Genomic DNA, 22502 nt, shown 5'->3' with positions numbered 1-22502 from the left:
TATGCCATCAGTCACTTTGAGCTGGCATTGATGCAAGGACATTTCCCTCGTCGTCTATCTGTGTGAAATAGGAAGTCTGTGTTTACTCAGAGACGTCCAGATCATAATTAAAAGGACATGAATTTGACAAAGGATCCATTTAGATGTATTGTATTAGCAGATGTGCTAGCCTGGAGGTCAGTGTCTCGGCATGCACTGTGTGGTAATGGAGCTAGCCATGCTAGCAGAATCAGTGATGAGGCATCTGGCCTTCTCAGAGACAGACTGATAGAGCATGAGATTGGGGCCTGGTTCCAATTCTGTAGATACGTCATGTGACATGTTTTGTGTGTTATTTCTTACATTGTTACCCCAGGACATCTTAGATTTTATTACATACAGCTGGGAAGAACTATTGGATATAAGAGCAACATCAACTTACCAACATTACGACCAGGAATACGACGTTCCCGAAGCGGATCCTCTGTCTGGACCACCACTCAGGACAATGGATCGGATCCCAGCCGGCGACCCAAAACAACGGTGCCTTAGAAGGGGCAGAAGGAGTGGTCAGGCTCCATATACGGGCACATCGCGCACCGCTCCCTACCATACTACTCGCCAATGTCCAGTCTCTTGACAACAAATTAGATGAAATCCAAGCAAGGGTTGCCTTCCAGAGAGACATCAGAGACTGTAACGTTCTTTGTTTTCACGGAAACATGGCTCACTCGAGACACGCTATTGGAGTCGGTACAGCCAGCTGGTTTCTTCACGCATCCCGCCGACAGAAACAAGCATCTGTCACGGTTTTCTGTAGGCGAAGGAGAGTCGGACCAAAATGCGGCTTGGCTATTGTGATTCATATTTTAATGAAACAAGGAAAAACATGAATCAATACAAAAACAACAAACGATACACGAAAAACGAAACAGCCTATACTGGTGCAAACTAACACACAACAGAAATAAGGACATAAGGACAATCACCCACGAAACACTCAAAGAATATGGCTGCCTAAATATGGTTCCCAATCAGAGACAACGATAAACACCTGCCTCTGATTGAGAACCACTTCAGACAGCCATAGACTAACCTAGAAAACCCCACTAAGCTACAATCCCAATACCTAATAAAAAACCCCAAGACAAAACACACCACATACAAAAACCCATGTCACACCCTGGCCTGACCAAATAGATAAAGAAAACACAAAATACTAAGACCAGGGCGTAACAGAACCCCCCCCCCCAAGCTGCGGACTCCCGGCTGCACACCAAAACCCATAGGGGAGGGTCCGGGTGGGCGTCTGTCCACAGTGGCGGCTCCGGCGCGGGACGTGGACCCCACTCTAACAAAGTCTTAGTCCATCTTCCTCGCGTCTTTGGCCTAGTAGTCCTCACCCAGGACCCCACTGGACTGAGGGACAGCTCGGGACTGAGGGGCAGCTCGGGACTGAGGGGTAGCTCGGGACTGAGGGGTAGCTCGGGACTGAGGGGCAGCTCGGGACTGAGGGGCAGCTCGGGACTGAGGGGCAGCTCGGGACTGAGGGGCAGCTCGGGACTGAGGGGTAGCTCGGGACTGAGGGGTAGCTCAGGCAGGTATTTGGCTCTGGCAGATCCTGGCTGACTGGCGGATCTGAAAGAGTCTGGCTGATTGGCGGATCTGGAAGAGTCTGGCTGACTGGCGGATCTGGAAGAGTCTGGCTGACTGGTGGATTCTGGCTGACTGGCGGATCTGGAAGATCCTGGCTGACTGGCGGATCTGGAAGAGTCTGGCTGACTGGCGGATCTGGAAGAGTCTGGCTGACTGGCGGATCCTGGCTGACTGGCGGATCTGGAAGATCCTGGCTGACCTTCGGATCTGGAAGAGTCTGGCTGACTGGCGGATCTGGAAGAGTCTGGCTGACCGGCGGATCCTGGCAGACTGGCGGCTCTGGCTGCTCCATGCTGACTGGCGGCTCTGGCTGCTCCATGCTGACTGGCGGCTCTGGCTGCTCCATGCTGACTGGCGGCTCTGGCTGCTCCATGCTGACTGGCGGCTCTGGCTGCTCCATGCTGACTGACGGCTCTGGCTGCTCCATGCTGACTGACGGCTCTGGCTGCTCCTTGCAGACTGGCAGCTCTGGTGGCTTCTTGCAGACTGGCAGCTCTGGCGGCTTCTTGCAGACTGGCAGCTCTGGCGGCTTCTTGCAGACTGGCAGCTCTGGCGGCTTCTTGCAGACTGGCAGCTCTGGCAGCTCCATGCAGACTGGCAGCTCCTTGCAGACTGGCAGCTCCTTGCAGACTGGCAGCTCCTTGCAGAATGGCAGCTCCTTGCAGACTGGCTGCTCCATGCAGACTGGCAGCTCCTTGCAGACTGGCAGCTCCTTGCAGACTGACAGCTCCTTGCAGACTGGCAGCTCTGTCTGCTCCATGAAGACTGGCAGCTCTGGCTGCTCCATGCAGACTGGCAGCTCTGGCTGCTCCATGCAGACTGGCAGCTCTGGCCAGGCGGGAGACTCCGGCAGCGCTGTAAAGGAGGAAGGCTCTGGCAGCGCTAAACAGGCGGGAGACTCCGGCAGCGCAGGAGAGGAGGAAGGCTCTGGCAGCACTGGAGAGGCGAGGCGCACTGTAGGCCTGATGCGTGGTGCTGGCACTGGTGGTACTGGGTCGAGGACACGCACAGGAAGCCTGGTGCGGGGAGCTGCCACCGGAGGGCTGGTGCGTGGAGGTGGTACAGGGTAGACCGGACCGTGCAGGCGCACTGGAGCTCTTGAGCACCGAGCCTGCCCAACCTTACCTGGTTGAATACTCCCGGTCGCTCTGCCAGTGCGGCGAGGTGGAATTGCCCGCACTGGGCTATGCAGGCGAACCGGGGACACCGTGCGCAAGGCTGGTGCCATGTAAGCCTGGCATTTGGCTCGACGCTCACTCTAGCCCGGCCGATACGCGGAGCTGGAATGTACCGCACCGGGCTATGCACCCGCGCTGGGGACACTGTGCGCACCACAGCATTACACGGTGCCTGCCCGGTCTCTCTAGCCCCCCGGTAAGCACAGGAAGTTGGCGTAGGTCTCCTACCTAGCGTCGCCATACTCCCTGTGAGCCCCCCCCAATAAATTTTTGGGGCTGACTCTCGGGCTTCCATCCGCGTCGCCGTGCTGCCTCCTCATACCAGCGCCTCTCCGCTTTCCCCGCCTCCAGTTCTTCCTTGGGGCGGCAATATTCTCCAGGCTGTGCCCAGGGTCCTTCTCCGTCAAGGATCTCCTTCCAAGTCCAGAAATCCTTATTGCGCTGCAACTGCTGCTGCCCGTTACCACGCAGCTTGGTCCTGTTGTGGTGGGTGATTCTGTCACAGTTTTCTGTAGGCGAAGGAGAGTCGGACCAAAAACCCATGTCACACCCTGGCCTGACCAAAAAGATAAAGAAACATAAGTCCTTCTGTTCACCTGACTTAGAATTCCTCACAATCAAGTGCCGACCACATTATCTACCAAGAGAATTATCTTAGATCATAATTACAGTCGTGTATATTCCCCCCCAAGCAGACACATTGACGGCCCTGAAAGAACTTCATTCGACTCTATGTAAACTGGAAACCACATATCCTGAGGCTGCATTTATTGTGGCTGGGGATTTTAACAAGCTAATCTGAAAACAAGGCTCCCTAAATTCTATGAGCATATCGATTGTGCAACCCGGGCTGGCAAAACCCTGGATCATAGTTATTCTAACTTCCGCGACGCATATAAGGCCCTCTCCCGCCCTCCTTCGGAAAACCTGACCATGACTCCATTTTGTTGCTCTTAGCCTATAGACAGAGACTAAAACAGGAAGCACCCTCGCTCAGGTCTGTTCAACGCTGGTCCGACCAATCGGATTCCACGCTTCAAGATTGCTTCGATCATGTGGACTGGGATATGTTCCTCATAACGTCGAACAACAACATTGATGAATACTTGCTCACATTCATTCGGTGAGCAAGTTTATTAGCAAGTGCATCGGTGATGTTGTACCCTCAGCGTCTATTAAAACATTCCCCAACCAGAAACCGTGATTTGATGGCAGTATTTGCGCAAAACTGAACGTGCGAACCACTGCTTTTAATCAGGGCAAGGTGACCGGAAACATGACTGAATACAAACAATGTAGCTATTCCCTCCGCAAGGCAATCAAACCAGCAAGCATCAGTATAGAGACAAAGTGGAGTCGCAACTCAACGGCTCAGACACGAGAAGTATGTGGCAGGGTCTACAGTCAATCATGGACTACAAAAGAAAAACCAGCTCCGTCGCGGACCACGATGTCTTGCTCCCAGACAGACAAAACAACTTCTTTGCTCGCTTTGAGGACAATACAGTGCCACTGACACGGCCTGCTACCAAAACCTGCGGGCTCTCCTTCACTGCAGCCAACGTGAGTAAAACATTTAAACCTGTTAACCCTCTCAAGGCTGCAGGCCCAGACGGCACCCCCAGCTGCGTCCTCAGAGCATGCGCAGACCAGCTGGCTGGTGTGTTTACGGACATATTCAATCAACCCTTATCCCAGTCTGCTGTTCCCACATGTTTCAAGAGGGCCACCATTGTTCCTGTTCCCAAGAAAGCTAAGGTAACTGAGCAAAATGACTTCCGCCCTGTAGCACTCACTTCCGTCATCATGAAGTGCTTTGAGAGACTAGTCAAGGACCATATCACCTCTACCCTACCTGACACCCTAGACCCACTCCAATTTGCTTACCGCCCCAATAGGTCCACAGACGACACAATTGCAACCACGCTGCACACTGCCCTATCCCATCTGGACAAGAGGAATACCTAGGTAAGAATGCTGTTCATTGATTACAGCTCAGCATTTAACACCATAGTACCCTCCAAACGCGTCATTAAGCTTGAGACCATGGGTCTCAACCTCGCCCTGTGCAACTGGGTCCTGGACTTCCTGACAGGCTGCCCCCAGGTGGTGAGGGTAGGTAACAACATTTCCACCCCGCTGATCCTCAACATTGGTGCCGCACAAGGGTGCCTTCTTAGCCCTCTCCTGTACTCCCTGTTCACCCACGACTGCGTAGCCATGCACTCCTCCAACTCAATCATCAAGTTTGCAGTAGTGTCAACTTGAGGACACTACAGTGGTAGGCTTGATTACCAACAACGATGAGACAGCCTACAGGGAGGAGGTGAGTGTGGTGCCCTCGGAGTGTGGTGTCAGGAAAATAACCTCATACTCAATGTCAACAAAACAAAGGAGATGATTGTGGACTTCAGGAAACAGCAGAGGGAGCAGCCCCCTATCCACATCGACGGAACAGTTGTGCAGAGGGTGGAAAGTTGTACGTTTCTCGGCGTACACATCACGGACAAACTGAAATGGTCCACCCACACAGACAGCGTTGTGAAGAAGGCGCAGCAGCGCCTCTTCAACCTCAGGGGGCTGAAGAAATTTGGCTTGTCACCAAAAACACTCACAAACCTTTACAGATGCACAATTGAGAGCATCCTGTCTGGCTGTATCACCACCTGGTACGGCAACTGTTCCGCCCACAACCGTAAGGCTCTCCAGAGGGTAATGAGGTCTGCACAACGCATCACCGGGGGCAAACTACCTGCCCTCCAGGACACCTACACCACCCGATGTCACAGAAAGGCCATAAAGATCATCAAGGACAACAACCACCCGAGCCACTGCCTGTTCGCCCCGCTATCATCCAGAAGGCAAGGTCAGTACAGGTGCATCAAAGCTGGGACTGAGAGACTGAAAAACAGCTTCTATCTCAAGGCCATCAGACTGTTAAACAGCCATCACTAATATTGAGTGGCTGCTGCCAACATACTGACTAATACAAAAAGATACTGAAAAAGCAAAATTTCCCAGTGCAGCTTTAAACATCCCTAAAGGAGCACTGTGTCTCCGTATAAATGCGATAAGTCTCAGATTGAAATGGAAGGCAGGTATCAGACCACAAAAAGATTTCCCAAGCTTTAAACATCCCAAGCATCTCAGACCACCAAGACCTGGCCGTCCCTCTAAACTTTCAGCTCATACAAGGAGAAGACTGATCAGAGATGCAGCCAGGAGGCCCATGATCACTCTGGATGAACTGCAGAGATCTACAGCTGAAGTGGGAGACTGTCCATAGGACAACAATCAGTCGTATATTGCACAAATCTGGCCTTTATGGAAGAGTGGCAAGAAGAAAGCCATTTCTTAAAGATATCCATAAAAAGCGTCGTTTAAAGTTTGCCACAAGCCACCTGGGAGACACACCAAACATGTGGAAGAAGGTGCTCTGGTCAGATGAAACCAAAATTGAACTTTTTGGCAACAATGCAAAACGTTATGTTTGGCGTAAAAGCAACACAGCTCATCACCCTGAACACACACCATCCCCACTGTCAAACATGGTGGTGGCAGCATCATGGTTTGGGCCTGCTTTTCTTCAGCAGGGACAGGGAAGATGGTTAAAATTGATGGGAAGATGGATGGAGCCAAATACAGGACCATTCTGGAAGAAAACCTGATGGAGTCTGCAAAAGACCTGAGACTGGGACGGAGATTTGTCTTCCAACAAGACAATGATCCAAAACATAAAACAAAATCTACAATGGAATGGTTCAAAAATAAACATATCCAGGTGTTAGAATGGCCAAGTCAAAGTCCAGACCTGAATCCAATCGTGAATCTGTGGAAAGAACTGAAAACTGCTGTTCACAAACGCTCTCCATCCAACCTCACTGAGCTCGAGCTGTTTTGCAAGGAGGAATGGGAAATCTCTCGATGTGCAAAACTGATAGAGACATACCCCAAGCGACTTACAGCTGTAATCGCAGCAAAAGGTGGCGCTACAAAGTATTAACTTAAGGGGGCTGAATAATTTTGCACGCCCAATTTTTCAGTTTTTGATTTGTTAAAAAAGTTTGAAATATCCAATAAATGTCGTTCCACTTCATGATTGTGTCCCACTTGTTGTTGATTCTTCACAAAAAAATACAGTTTTATATCTTTATGTTTGAAGCCTGAAATGTGGCAAAAGGTCGCAAAGTTTCAAGGGGGCCGAATACTTTTGCAAGGCACTGTATATACTGTACTCTATACCATCTACTGCATCTTGCCTATGCCGTTCGGCCATCACTCATTCATATATTTGTATGTACATATTCTTATTCATTCCTTTACACTTCTGTAAATGTTATGTTATATCCACAACCCTGTGGTTGTTGTGAAATTGTTATGTTAGATTAGTTGTGAGATAATACTGCATGGTCAGAACTAGAAGCACAAGCATTTCACTACACTCGCATTAACATCTGCTAACCATGTGTATGTGACAAATCAAATTTTATTTTATTTGATTAGGTGATAGTTACATCATTTACCTCATGTTGGTGGTACAGTTTTAGGAATAACTCTCATTGTGTTTTTTAATTCAGAAGTTTTCCATTTTATTTGTATAGAGGTAGCAACAGGCTATGATATTAAGTGAGCATTGGCTGACACTGGCCCAGCATTAAGCTCACTGGCTGGCATTTACATAAATAGTAACATCTACAGACCAGTCTGTTGCCACGGCAACACCAGGTGATTCTCCACGGCAACCGCCTTCCACACTGCAGCTTTGTCATGATCCTCTCCACCCTTGGATTAAGGCCCCGCCCCTCTTCTCCCCCGCATTGATCCTAGTTTGACAGGAGTAACAGAAATTCTATTTGGACAACACACACATATCCACACAAACACACACACACAAAGACACACAAACACATGCACACAGCACATTCATTAACACAACACACAGAATCCTCACATTAATACATACATTTAAAAAAATACATGGCTATGCCATTGAAGCACGACACTTGTACCTCATACACCTTTGCAAAGCTCCTACACACACACGCACACAAGCACGCACAAACACACACACACACACACACACGAAACCTTGGTGGTGGCTCTGCAGATTGTCCTTGGTGTAACAGCAGCCCTATGATAGATAGTACTGTATCAGTGAGCTCCTCAATAAACACTTCCCTTCTAGCAGTGTTCCTGGAGTTGGGTACACATCCATGTCTGTTTGTGTGTGAGAGTGTAGGCCTAATATCCATGTCCAGAAAGGCTAATGGAATCGGGGAACGGTAGGGAGAGTATAGTATTGTCACTGCTAATAGACTTAGGAGTTTATCATGCTTTTCATCGCCGGAGAAGAGCGAAAAACATCACAGCCACAAACACACATTAAAGTAAAATTAGATAAGCGCCTCTGTGTCTGTTGTCACTGCTTTACTGCCAGTAGCAGAGGAAAATACGCTTTTATATGACCTATTAAAGCACACAGGAACTGTTTTTTTCTGTTCTGGAGATGTTACCTTGTCAACAATTTCCCAAGCTAGGCCTATGATTACAGGCAAGTTTGGATGAGCTCTTGTTTCCTGGAAATGATCCATGGCAACGGCCACCCCATAATCCTCAAAAAAAACATGGCCTCTCTTGTGTTTTGTTGTTGTTTGGTTTTGTCTGTTTAACGCCAAAGCAAGGAATTAAGGCCAATTTGTTGATATTTGTGGATGTTTCCACTCTCAATACCCGATGCTTCCCAATTGCCAAGGCCTATTTTCTCTGTGATTCCCTGACATTAAAGCCAACCGCGTCGACTGCCCCATGCCATTTCATATGCATATATTAGCCTTTACGTGATTGATTGAATTATTTCATTATTTGTGGTTAATCTCCTAAAACTGCCCGCAGGTTGGCTGGATCGGAATTACTCGGTGGAGTATAGCTAATTACCTAACATTAGCATATGCAAATGAGGGATGTTATCTTGTGTACAAAATGTTGCTTGTGGTAAACACTGAGCTAATGACTTTAGCTGTTTAAATGGTACTAATTGCATATTGTTTAATGAGATGCGCGTTTTTTTAAATATCTTACATCACAGGAAGGATGGGGGTGGTGGGCATTTATATAGTTCCATCTTGGTTGTTGTTTAGCCTTTATGGTCAAACAACCTCCGTCTGTGTTGAGGGGGACAAAATATGTGTTCTGGACTTGAAACAAGGACCTGGGGTGCATCCTAAATGGCACCCTATTCCCTGTATAGTGCACTACTTTTGACCAGAGCCCTGGGATGCCCTATGAACCCTGGTCAAAACAAGTGCACTAAATGGGGAATTGGGTGCCATTGTGCTGGATAATGTGAAGTCATGAAGGTTATTTTACCGATCTCTCTTTCCACTGTCATTCATCTTAACTATATACCATCCAGTGTGTCTGTCTCCTCTGTCATTCATCTAAACCATGGGTGTCAAACTCTGGCCCATGGGCCAAATTTGGCCCGCGGGGTAATTATATTTGGCCCGCGAGACAATACCAAATTACTACTAGAGCTGGCCCGCCGGTATTATACAGCGCATTCACCACTGAATACTACGAATCCCATAATGCTCTGCTGTTTTCGCGCGCCAATCAGGACAGGACCCAGAAACGCTCTCTCCTCTGTGACAGTAGTCATAGCAACATAGACGCTACAACTGTCAGCGAGCTAACCCTTTCCAAAAATGGCGAAAAGAAAGGCAGAAAACAGGAGCTTTCTGGACAAGTGGGAGGCAGAATATCTGTTTACATATGTAAAAGACAAACCTGTTTGTCTTGTTTGTGGAGTCAACGTGGCTGTAAGTAAGGAGTACAACATTAGACGACACTATGAAACGAAACACCATGACAAATACAAGGACCTGGACATGACTCAAAGGAGCCAGAAAGTAGAGGAGATGAAAAGAAGCTTGGTTTCACAACAGAATATGTTTAAAAAAGCCACATCACAAAGCGAGGCTGCTGTAAAGGCTAGTTATATAGTGGCAGCAGAGATCGCAAAATCAGCCCGGCCCTTTAATGAGGGAGAGTTCATGAAAAAGTGCATGATGAAGGTTTGTGACCTCGTATGCCCAGAGAAAAAACAAGCATTTTCAAACGTGAGCCTGAGCAGGAACACAGTAGCTGATCGCACATGTGATCTTGCCACCAATCTGTATGACCAGCTGATGGAAAAGGGAAAAGATTTTGTTGCGTTCTCCCTCGCTGTGGATGAGAGCTGCGACGCATCTGATACTGCTCAGCTGTCAGTCTTCATCCGTGGAGTGGACTCAAATCTGTGTGTTACGGAGGAGCTATTAGGATTCAAATCAATGCATGGCACAACCACAGGAAAGGAAATCTTTGAGGAGGTTTCCAAATGTGTAACTGAAATAAAGCTGCCGTGGGATAAACTCGTTGGATTAACGACAGATGGTGCGCCAGCGATGTGCGGTAAAAAGAGTGGACTGGTGGGCATGGTTCGGGAGAAGATGCGGGAAGAGAACTGTGCAGGTGAGCTAACTGTTTACCACTGCATCATACATCAGGAAGCACTGTGTGCCAAAGCCCTAAAGATGGAACATGTTATGACCACAGTAACACAGGTAGTTAACTTTATAAGAGCCAAAGGTCTAAATCACCACCAGTTTAAATCTTTTCTGGAGGAGTGTGGTTCGGAATACGCAGACGTGCCATATCACACAGAGGTGAGATGGCTAAGCAGAGGAAAAGTACTGAACAGATGTTTCGAGCTGCGTGAGGAAATATGTCAATTCCTGGAAACCAAAGGGAAGGATACAGCAGAGCTCCGGGAGCAAAAGTTCCTGTGTGAGCTAGCCTTTCTCTGTGACATCTCGAGCCATCTCGATGCGCTGAACCTGCAGCTTCAGGGGCGGGGGCGCATCATCACAGACATGTACGCTGCAGTGAGGGCCTTCAAAACTAAACTGTGTCTGTGGGAGAATCAGATGCTGCAAGGAAACCATTGCCATTTTCCCTGCTGCCAATCCATAAAAGCGCAGATCTCTACCGCCGTGTTCCCATGCGCACAGTTTGCTGAAAAACTCAGTGTTCTCGCCGCTGAGTTTAGCCGGCGATTTGCCGACTTCGATGCCCAGAAATGCAAGTTTGAACTGCTTAGTAATCCCTTCGCAGTTGATGTGGAAAATGCACCAACCAACATCCAAATGGAGCTGATTGAACTCCAGTGCAACGACACGCTGAAGTCAAAGTATGATGCTGTGGGCGCCGCACAGTTTCCACGGTTCATCCCTGACACAATGCCTCAGCTCCGCACCCAAGCTGCTCAGATGCTCTCCATGTTCGGCAGCACTTATCTATGCAAGCAACTTTTCTCCTAGATGAAGATGACCAAAACAACTCACAGGAGAAGTCTGACTGATGAACATCTTCGCTCGATACTGAGGATTTCTTCAGCTCAGAGCTTGAGCCCAGACATTGATGAACTAGCATCCAAGAAGAGATGCCAGGTATCTGGCTTGGGCACATCAGATTAGACCAGTGTGCAATTATTAACGTTTTCTTTATGCACTTTTTCTTGCTACAAGGCATGGGCTTGAATGGTTGATTGATTTATTATCATTTTATTTGTAAAATTATTAGCCAGTGGAAAAAGTTTATTTTGGTATTTAAATCAGAAGGCTGCAAATAGAAAAGAGGCATACAATTTTTATTTAAATTGTATTTATTTAATAAATGAATGCCATTGATGTGTTTTTTCATTTGAAATTAGATTTTGCATGTCTCCACTATTAAATTATATATTGTATGGTAATAAGCGATGCTTGTTCCATATTCAATGTTAAAGCAAAACTTGTTTGGGTCCATATTAAAAGGTTAATTTGTTCAATGTTGGCCCGTGACTGTTCAGGTTTTACATTTTGGCCCACTGGGTATTTGAGTTTGACACCCCTGATCTAAACTATACACCATCCATTGTGTCTGTCTCCTCTGTCATTCATCTTAACTATATACCATCCAGTGTGTCTGTCTCCTCTGTCATTCATCTTAACTATATACCATCCAGTGTGTCTGTCTCCTCTGTCATTCATCTTAACTTTCGACCATCCAGTGTGTCTGTCTCCACTGTCATTCATCTTAACTATATACCATCCAGTGTCTGTCTCCTATGTCATTCATCTTAACTATGGACCATACAGTGTGTCTGTCTCCACTGTCATTCATCTTAACTATAAACCATCCAGTGTGTCTGTCTCCTCTGTCATTCATCTTAACTATATACCATCCAGTGTCTGTCTCCACTGTCATTCATCTTAACTATAGACCATCCAGTGTGTCTGTCTCCTCTGTCGTTCATCTTAACTATAGAACATCCAGTGTGTCTGTCTCCTCTGTCATTCATCTTAACTATAGACCATCCAGTGTGTCTGTCTCCACTGTCATTCATCTTAACTATACACCATCCAGTGTCTGTCTCCTCTGTCATTCATCTTAACTATACGACCATCCAGTGTGTCTGTCTCCACTGTCATTCATCTTAACTATACACCATCCAGTGTGTCTGTCTCCTCTGTCATTCATCTTAACTATACACCATCCAGTGTGTCTGTCTCCTCTGTCATTCATCTTAACTATATACCATCCAGTGTCTGTCTCCTCTGTCATTCATCTTAACCTCTTACATCTATGGGGGCGCTATTTCATTTTTGGATGAAAAACGTTCCCGTTTTAAACAAGATATTTTGTCACAAAAAGATGCTCGACTATGCATATAATTGCTACCGTTCGAAAGAAAACACTCTGACGTGTCCAGAAATACAAAGATCTTCTCTGTGCGTGCCCTATAACGTGAGCTTCAGGCAAAACCAAGATGAGATGGCATCCAGGAAATGACAAGGATTTTTGAGGCTCTGTTTTCCATGGTCTCCTTATATGGCTGTCTCCTCGAGAGGAGTAAGTCTGCCCTTTCTGCCGTTTCCCCAAGGTGTCTGCAGCATTGTGACGTATTTGTAGGCAGATCATTGGAAGATTGACCATAACAGACCACATTTACCACGTGTCCGCCCGGTGTCCTGCGCCTATAAATTGGTGCGCAAAAGTCACCTGCCAGTATTTTTCCATACGATACAGAGAGTAAAGCAAGCTTCCACGAACTGCATGTCAATGAAGAGATATGTGAAAAAACACCTTGAGGACTGATTCCAAACAACGTTTGCCATGTTTCGGTCGATATTATGTAGTTAATCCGGAAAAAGTTTTACGTTGTAGGTGACTGCATTTTCGGTTCATTTCGGTAGCCAGACGCAATGTAGAAAACGGAACGATTTCTCCTACACACAGACGCTTTCAGGAAACACTGCGCATTTGGTATGTGACTGAGAGTCTCCTCATTGAAAACATCAGAAGCTCTTCAAAGGTAAATGATTTTATTTATTTGGTTATCTGGTTTTTGTGAAAATGTTGCGTGCTACATGCTACACAAAATGCTATGCTAGCTTTGAGTGTGTCTGTCTCCTCTGTCATTCATCTTAACTATAGACCATCCAGTGTGTCTGTCTCCATACTCTTACACAAATTAGTCAATTTCTATGGTTCAAAAGCATATTTTGAAAATCTGAGATGACAGTGTTGTTAAGAAAAGGCTAAGCTTGAGAGCAGACGCATTATTTTAATTTTATTTGCGATTTTCAGAAATCGTTAACGTTGCGTTATGCTAATGAGCCTGAGGCTTGAGTCACGATCCCGGATCCGGGATGGGGAGTTTCAAGAAGTTAACTTTCGACCATCCAGTGTGTCTGTCTCCTCTGTCATTCATCTTAACTATAGACCATCCAGTGTGTCTGTCTCCTCTGTCATTCATCTTAACTTTCAACCATCCAGTGTGTCTGTCTCCACTGTCATTCATCTAAACTATACACCATCCATTGTGTCTGTCTCCTCTGTCATTCATCTTAACTTTCGACCATCCAGTGTGTCTGTCTCCACTGTCATTCATCTTAACTATATACCATCCAGTGTCTGTCTCCTATGTCATTCATCTTAACAATAGACCATCCAGTGTGTCTGTCTCCTCTGTCATTCATCTTAACTATAGACCATCCAGTGTCTGTCTCCTCTGTCATTCATCTTAACTTTCGACCACCCAGTGTGTCTGTCTCCACTGTCATTCATCTTAACTCTATACCATCCAGTGTCTGTCTCCTATGTCATTCATCTTAACTATGGACCATACAGTGTGTCTGTCTCCACTGTCATTCATCTTAACTATAAACCATCCAGTGTGTCTGTCTCCTCTGTCATTCATCTTAACTATAGACCATCCAGTGTCTGTCTCCTCTGTCATTCATCTTAACTTTCGACCACCCAGTGTGTCTGTCTCCACTGTCATTCATCTTAACTCTATACCATCCAGTGTCTGTCTCCTATGTCATTCATCTTAACTATGGACCATCCAGTGTGTCTGTCTCCACTGTCATTCATCTTAACTATATACCATCCAGTGTCTGTCTCCTCTGTCATTCATCTTAACTTTCGACCATCCAGTGTGTCTGTCTCCACTGTCATTCATCTTAACTATATACCATCCAGTGTCTGTCTCCCATGTCATTCATCTTAACTATGGACCATACAGTGTGTCTGTCTCCACTGTCATTCATCTTAACTATAAACCATCCAGTGTGTCTGTCTCCTCTGTCATTCATCTTAACTATATACCATCCAGTGTCTGTCTCCTCTGTCATTCATCTTAACTATAGACCATCCAGTGTGTCTGTCTCCTCTGTCATTCATCTTAACTATAGACCATCCAGTGTGTCTGTCTCCTTTGTCATTCATCTTAACTATAGACCATCCAGTGTGTCTGTCTCCACTGTCATTCATCTTAACTATATACCATCCAGTGTGTCTGTCTCCTCTATCATTTATCTTAACTATATACCATCCAGTGTCTGTCTCCTATGTCATTCATCTTAACTATAGACCATACAGTGTGTCTGTCTCCACTGTCATTCATCTTAACTATAAACCATCCAGTGTGTCTGTCTCCTCTGTCATTCATGTAAACTATACACCATCCAGTGTGTCTGTCTCCTCTGTCATTCATCTTAACTATAGACCATCCAGTGTCTGTCTCCTCTGTCATTCATCTTAACTATATACCATCCAGTGTGTCTGTCTCCTCTGTCATTCATCTTAACTATAGACCATCCAGTGTGTCTGTCTCCTCTGTCATTCATCTTAACTATAGACCATCCAGTGTGTCTGTCTCCACTGTCATTCATCTTAACTATATACCATCCAGTGTGTCTGTGTCCTCTGTCATTCATCTAAACTATATACCATCCAGTGTCTGTCTCCACTGTCATTCATCTTAACTATATACCATCCAGTGTGTCTGTCTCCTCTGTCATTCATCTTAACTATATACCATCCAGTGTCTGTGTCCTCTGTCATTCATCTTAACTTTCGACCATCCAGTGTGTCTGTCTCCACTGTCATTCATCTTAACTATAGACCATCCAGTGTGTCTGTCTCCTCTGTCATTCATCTTAACTATAGACCATCCAGTGTGTCTGTCTCCTTTGTCATTCATCTTAACTATATACCATCCAGTGTCTGTCTCCACTGTCATTCATCTTAACTATATACAATCCAGTGTGTCTGTCTCCTCTGTCATTCATCTTAACTATAGACCATCCAGTGTGTCTGTCTCCACTGTCATTCATCTTAACTATATACCATCCAGTGTGTCTGTCTCCTCTGTCATTCATCTTAACTATATACCATCCAGTGTGTCTGTCTCCTCTGTCATTCATCTTAACTATAGACCATCCAGTGTGTCTGTCTCCTCTGTCATTCATCTTAACTTTCGAACATCCAGTGTGTCTTCTCCACTGTCATTCATCTAAACTATACACCATCCAGTGTGTCTGTCTCCTCTGTCATTCATCTTAACTATATACCATCCAGTGTCTGTCTCCTATGTCATTCATCTTAACTATAGACCATACAGTGTGTCTGTCTCCACTGTCATTCATCTTAACTATATACCATCCAGTGTCTGTCTCCTCTGTCATTCATCTTAACTATACACCATCCAGTGTGTCTGTCTCCTCTGTCATTCATCTTAACTATATACCATCCAGTGTCTGTCTCCTATGTCATTCATCTTAACTATAGACCATACAGTGTGTCTGTCTCCACTGTCATTCATCTTAACTATATACCATCCAGTGTCTGTCTCCTCTGTCATTCATCTTAACTTTCGACCATCCAGTGTGTCTTTCTCCACTGTCATTCATCTTAACTATATACCATCCAGTGTCTGTCTCCTCTGTCATTCATCTAAACTATACACCATCCATTGTGTCTGTCTCCTCTGTCATTCATCTTAACTATACACCATCCAGTGTGTCTGTCTCCTCTGTCATTCATCTTAACTATATACCATCCAGTGTCTGTCTCCTCTGTCATTCATCTTAACTTTCAACCATCCAGTGTGTCTGTCTCCACTGTCATTCATCTTAACTATACACCATCCAGTGTGTCTGTCTCCTCTGTCATTCATCTTAACTATACACCATCCAGTGTGTCTGTCTCCTCTGTCATTCACCTTATCTTTCGACCATCCAGTGTGTCTGTCTCCACTGTCATTCATCTTAACTATATACCATCCAGTGTCTGTCTCCTCTGTCATTCATCTTAACTTTCGACCATCCAGTGTGTCTTTCTCCACTGTCATTCATCTTAACTATATACCATCCAGTGTCTGTCTCCTCTGTCATTCATCTAAACTATACACCATCCATTGTGTCTGTCTCCTCTGTCATTCATCTTAACTATAGACCATCCAGTGTGTCTGTCTCCTCTGTCATTCATCTTAACTATACACCATCCAGTGTGTCTGTCTCCTCTGTCATTCATCTTAACTATATACCATCCAGTGTCTGTCTCCTCTGTCATTCATCTTAACTTTCAACCATCCAGTGTGTCTGTCTCCACTGTCATTCATCTTAACTATACACCATCCAGTGTGTCTGTCTCCTCTGTCATTCATCTTAACTATACACCATCCAGTGTGTCTGTCTCCTCTGTCATTCACCTTATCTTTCGACCATCCAGTGTGTCTGTCTCCTCTGTCATTCATCTTAACTATAGACCATCCAGTGTGTCTGTCTCCTCTGTCATTCACCTTAACTATAGAACATCCAGTGTGTCTGTCTCCTCTGTCATTCATCTTAACTATAGACCATCCAGTGTGTCTGTCTCCTCTGTCATTCATCTTAACTATAGACCATCCAGTGTGTCTTTCTCCACTGTCATTCATCTTAACTATATACCATCCAGTGTCTGTCTCCTCTGTCATTCATCTAAACTATACACCATCCATTGTGTCTGTCTCCTCTGTCATTCATCTTAACTATAGACCATCCAGTGTGTCTGTCTCCTCTGTCATTCATCTTAACTATAGACCATCCAGTGTGTCTGTCTCCTCTGTCATTCATCTTAACTTTCAACCATCCAGTGTGTCTGTCTCCACTGTCATTCATCTAAACTATACACCATCCATTGTGTCTGTCTCCTCTGTCATTCATCTTAACTTTCGACCATCCAGTGTGTCTGTCTCCACTGTCATTCATCTTAACTCTATACCATCCAGTGTGTGTGTCTCCTCTGTCATTCATCTTAACTATATACCATCCAGTGTCTGTCTCCTATGTCATTCATCTTAACAATAGACCATCCAGTGTGTCTGTCTCCTCTGTCATTCATCTTAACTATAGACCATCCAGTGTCTGTCTCCTCTGTCATTCATCTTAACTTTCGACCACCCAGTGTGTCTGTCTCCACTGTCATTCATCTTAACTCTATACCATCCAGTGTCTGTCTCCTATGTCATTCATCTTAACTATGGACCATACAGTGTGTCTGTCTCCACTGTCATTCATCTTAACTATAGACCATACAGTGTGTCTGTCTCCACTGTCATTCATCTAAACTATACACCATCCATTGTGTCTGTCTCCTCTGTCATTCATCTTAACTATAGACCATCCAGTGTGTCTGTCTCCTCTGTCATTCATCTTAACTATACACCATCCAGTGTGTCTGTCTCCTCTGTCATTCATCTTAACTATATACCATCCAGTGTCTGTCTCCTCTGTCATTCATCTTAACTTTCAACCATCCAGTGTGTCTGTCTCCACTGTCATTCATCTTAACTATACACCATCCAGTGTGTCTGTCTCCTCTGTCATTCATCTTAACTATACACCATCCAGTGTGTCTGTCTCCTCTGTCATTCACCTTATCTTTCGACCATCCAGTGTGTCTGTCTCCTCTGTCATTCATCTTAACTATAGACCATCCAGTGTGTCTGTCTCCTCTGTCATTCACCTTAACTATAGAACATCCAGTGTGTCTGTCTCCTCTGTCATTCATCTTAACTATAGACCATCCAGTGTGTCTGTCTCCTCTGTCATTCATCTTAACTATACACCATCCAGTGTGTCTGTCTCCTCTGTCATTCACCTTATCTTTCGACCATCCAGTGTGTCTGTCTCCACTGTCATTCATCTTAACTATATACCATCCAGTGTCTGTCTCCTCTGTCATTCATCTTAACTTTCGACCATCCAGTGTGTCTTTCTCCACTGTCATTCATCTTAACTATATACCATCCAGTGTCTGTCTCCTCTGTCATTCATCTAAACTATACACCATCCATTGTGTCTGTCTCCTCTGTCATTCATCTTAACTATAGACCATCCAGTGTGTCTGTCTCCTCTGTCATTCATCTTAACTATACACCATCCAGTGTGTCTGTCTCCTCTGTCATTCATCTTAACTATATACCATCCAGTGTCTGTCTCCTCTGTCATTCATTTTAACTTTCAACCATCCAGTGTGTCTGTCTCCACTGTCATTCATCTTAACTATACACCATCCAGTGTGTCTGTCTCCTCTGTCATTCATCTTAACTATACACCATCCAGTGTGTCTGTCTCCTCTGTCATTCACCTTATCTTTCGACCATCCAGTGTGTCTGTCTCCTCTGTCATTCATCTTAACTATAGACCATCCAGTGTGTCTGTCTCCTCTGTCATTCACCTTAACTATAGAACATCCAGTGTGTCTGTCTCCTCTGTCATTCATCTTAACTATAGACCATCCAGTGTGTCTGTCTCCTCTGTCATTCATCTTAACTATAGACCATCCAGTGTGTCTGTCTCCTCTGTCATTCATCTCAACTATAGACCATCCAGTGTGTCTGTCTCCTCTGTCATTCATCTTAACTATAGACCATCCAGTGTGTCTGTCTCCTCTGTCATTCATCTTAACTATAGACCATCCAGTGTGTCTTCTCCTCTGTCATTCATCTTAACTATATACCATCCACTGTGTCTTCTCCACTGTCATTCATCTAAACTATATACCATCCAGTGTGTCTGTCTCCTCCGTCATTCATCTTATTTATACATCATCCAGTGTGTCTGTCTCCTCTGTCATTCATCTTAACTATATACCATCCAGTGTGTCTGTCTCCTCTGTCATTCATCTTAACTATACACCATCCAGTGTGTCTGTCTCCTCTGTAATTCATCTTAACTTCTTGAAACTCCCCATCCCGGATCCGGGATCGTGACTAAAGCCTCAGGCTCATTAGCATAACGCAACGTTAACGATTTCTGAAAATCGCAAATAAAATTAAAATAATGCGTCTGCTCTCAAGCTTAGCCTTTTCTTAACAACACTGTCATCTCAGATTTTCAAAATATGCTTTTGAACCATAGAAATTGACTAATTTGTGTAAGAGTATGCAAAGCTAGCATAGCATTTTGTGTAGCATGTAGCACGCAACATTTTCACAAAAACCAGATAACCAAATAAATAAAATCATTTACCTTTGAAGAGCTTCTGATGTTTTCAATGAGGAGACTCTCAGTCACATACCAAATGCGCAGTGTTTCCTGAAAGCGTCTGTGTGTAGGAGAAATCGTTCCGTTTTCTACATTGCGTCTGGCTACCGAAACGAACCGAAAATGCAGTCACCTACAACGTAAAACTTTTCCGGATTAACTACATAATATCGACCGAAACATGGCAAACGTTGTTTGGAATCAGTCCTCAAGGTGTTTTTTCACATATCTCTTCATTGACATGCAGTTCGTGGAAGCTTGCTTTACTCTCTGTATCGTATGGAAAAATACTGGCAGGTGACTTTTGCGCACCAATTTCGGCGCAGGACACCGGGCGGACACGTGGTAAATGTGGTCTGTTATGGTCAATCTTCCAATGATCTGCCTACAAATACGTCACAATGCTGCAGACACCTTGGGGAAATGACAGAAAGGGCAGACTTACTCCTCTCGCGTTCACAGCCATATAAGGAGACCATGGAAAACAGAGCCTCAAAAATCCTTGTCATTTCCTGGATGCCATCTCATCTTGGTTTTGCCTGAAGCTCACGTTATAGGGCACGCACAGAGAAGATCTTTGTATTTCTGGACACGTCAGAGTGTTTTCTTTCGAACGGTAGCAATTATATGCATAGTCGAGCATCTTTTTTTTGACAAAATATCTTGACAAAATATCTTGTTTAAAACAGTGGAACTCCTTTTTCATCCAAAAATGAAATAGTCTGTCTCCTCAGAGCATCATTCAGGTTAACTATAGACCATCCAGTGTGTCTGTCTCCTCTGTCATTCATCTTAACTATATACCATCCAGTGTGTCTGTCTCCTCTGTCATTCATCTAAACTATACACCATCCATTGTGTCTGTCTCCTCTGTCATTCATCTTAACTTTCGACCATCCAGTGTCTGTCTCCACTGTCATTCATCTTAACTATACACCATCCAGTGTCTGTCTCCTCTGTCATTCATCTAAACTATACACCATCCATTGTGTCTGTCTCCTCTGTCATTCATCTTAACTATAGACCATCCAGTGTGTCTGTCTCCACTGTCATTCATCTTAACTATACACCATCCAGTGTGTCTGTCTCCTCTGTCATTCATCTTAACTATAGACCATCCAGTGTGTCCTTCTCCTCTGTCATTCATCTAAACTATACACCATCCATTGTGTCTGTCTCCTCTGTCATTCATCTTAACTTTCGACCATCCAGTGTCTGTCTCCACTGTCATTCATCTTAACTATACACCATCCAGTGTCTGTCTCCTCTGTCATTCATCTAAACTATACACCATCCATTGTGTCTGTCTCCTCTGTCATTCATCTTAACTATAGACCATCCAGTGTGTCTGTCTCCACTGTCATTCATCTTAACTATACACCATCCATTGTGTCTGTCTCCTCTGTCATTCATCTTAACTATACACCATCCAGTGTGTCTGTCTCCTCTGTCATTCATCTTAACTATACACCATCCAGTGTGTCTGTCTCCACTGTCATTCATCTTAACTATACACCATCCAGTGTGTCTGTCTCCTCTGTCATTCATCTTAACTATACACCATCCAGTGTGTCTGTCTCCTCTGTCATTCACCTTATCTTTCGACCATCCAGTGTGTCTTTCTCCACTGTCATTCATCTTAACTATAGACCATCCAGTGTGTCTGTCTCCTCTGTCATTCACCTTAACTATAGAACATCCAGTGTGTCTGTCTCCTCTGTCATTCATCTTAACTATAGACCATCCAGTGTGTCTGTCTCCTCTGTCATTCATCTTAACTATAGACCATCCAGTGTGTCTGTCTCCTCTGTCATTCATCTCAACTATAGACCATCCAGTGTGTCTGTCTCCTCTGTCATTCATCTTAACTATAGACCATCCAGTGTGTCTGTCTCCACTGTCATTCATCTTAACTATAGACCATCCAGTGTCTTCTCCTCTGTCATTCATCTTAACTATATACCATCCAGTGTGTCTTCTCCACTGTCATTCATCTAAACTATATACCATCCAGTGTGTCTGTCTCCTCCGTCATTCATCTTATTTATACATCATCCAGTGTGTCTGTCTCCTCTGTCATTCATCTTAACTATAGACCATCCAGTGTGTCTGTCTCCACTGTCATTCCTCTTAACAATACACCATCCATTGTGTCTGTCTCCTCTGTCATTCATCTTAACTATACACCATCCAGTGTGTCTGTCTCCTCTGTCATTCATCTTAACTATAGACCATCCAGTGTGTCCTTCTCCTCTGTCATTCATCTAAACTATACACCATCCATTGTGTCTGTCTCCTCTGTCATTCATCTTAACTATACACCATCCAGTGTGTCTGTCTCCTCTGTCATTCATCTTAACTATATACCATCCAGTGTGTCTGTCTCCTCTGTCATTCATCTTAACTATATACCATCCAGTGTCTGTCTCCTCAGTCATTCATCTTAACTATACACCATCCATTGTGTCTGCCTCCTCTGTCATTCATCTTAACTATAGACCATCCAGTGTGTGATTCACTCCTCCTCTCTGCTTATGAAACCTCCTCCAATAGGGTCACTATGTAATTCATAAAGGAATGGTTGGGCCATCAAGGCCACCTACGCAACACCTCTGTGCGCGCACACACACACACACACACACACACACACACACACACACACACAGAAATGCAATATGCACAAAGTCACTTTATGCATTTACACTGAGCACAATGTATCTGTCAAATGCGGTATATGTGCACATACACTCATACACACACATGGACAATCAGACTCATGCACTCACACAGG

The 22502-nt window shown here is 44.9% G+C and overlaps 1 pseudogene; it reads left to right on the top strand.

Moving 5' to 3' along the window:
- The first annotated feature begins 9367 nt into the window (after positions 1-9367).
- Positions 9368-11488, top strand: LOC135515090 (general transcription factor II-I repeat domain-containing protein 2-like; annotated as a pseudogene).
- Positions 11489-22502: the final 11014 nt, after the last annotated feature.

This window comes from Oncorhynchus masou, chromosome 26, assembly GCF_036934945.1.
Source record: "Oncorhynchus masou masou isolate Uvic2021 chromosome 26, UVic_Omas_1.1, whole genome shotgun sequence".
Lineage (NCBI taxonomy): Eukaryota > Metazoa > Chordata > Actinopteri > Salmoniformes > Salmonidae > Oncorhynchus > Oncorhynchus masou.
This window is presented reverse-complemented; position numbering and strand designations above follow the sequence as displayed.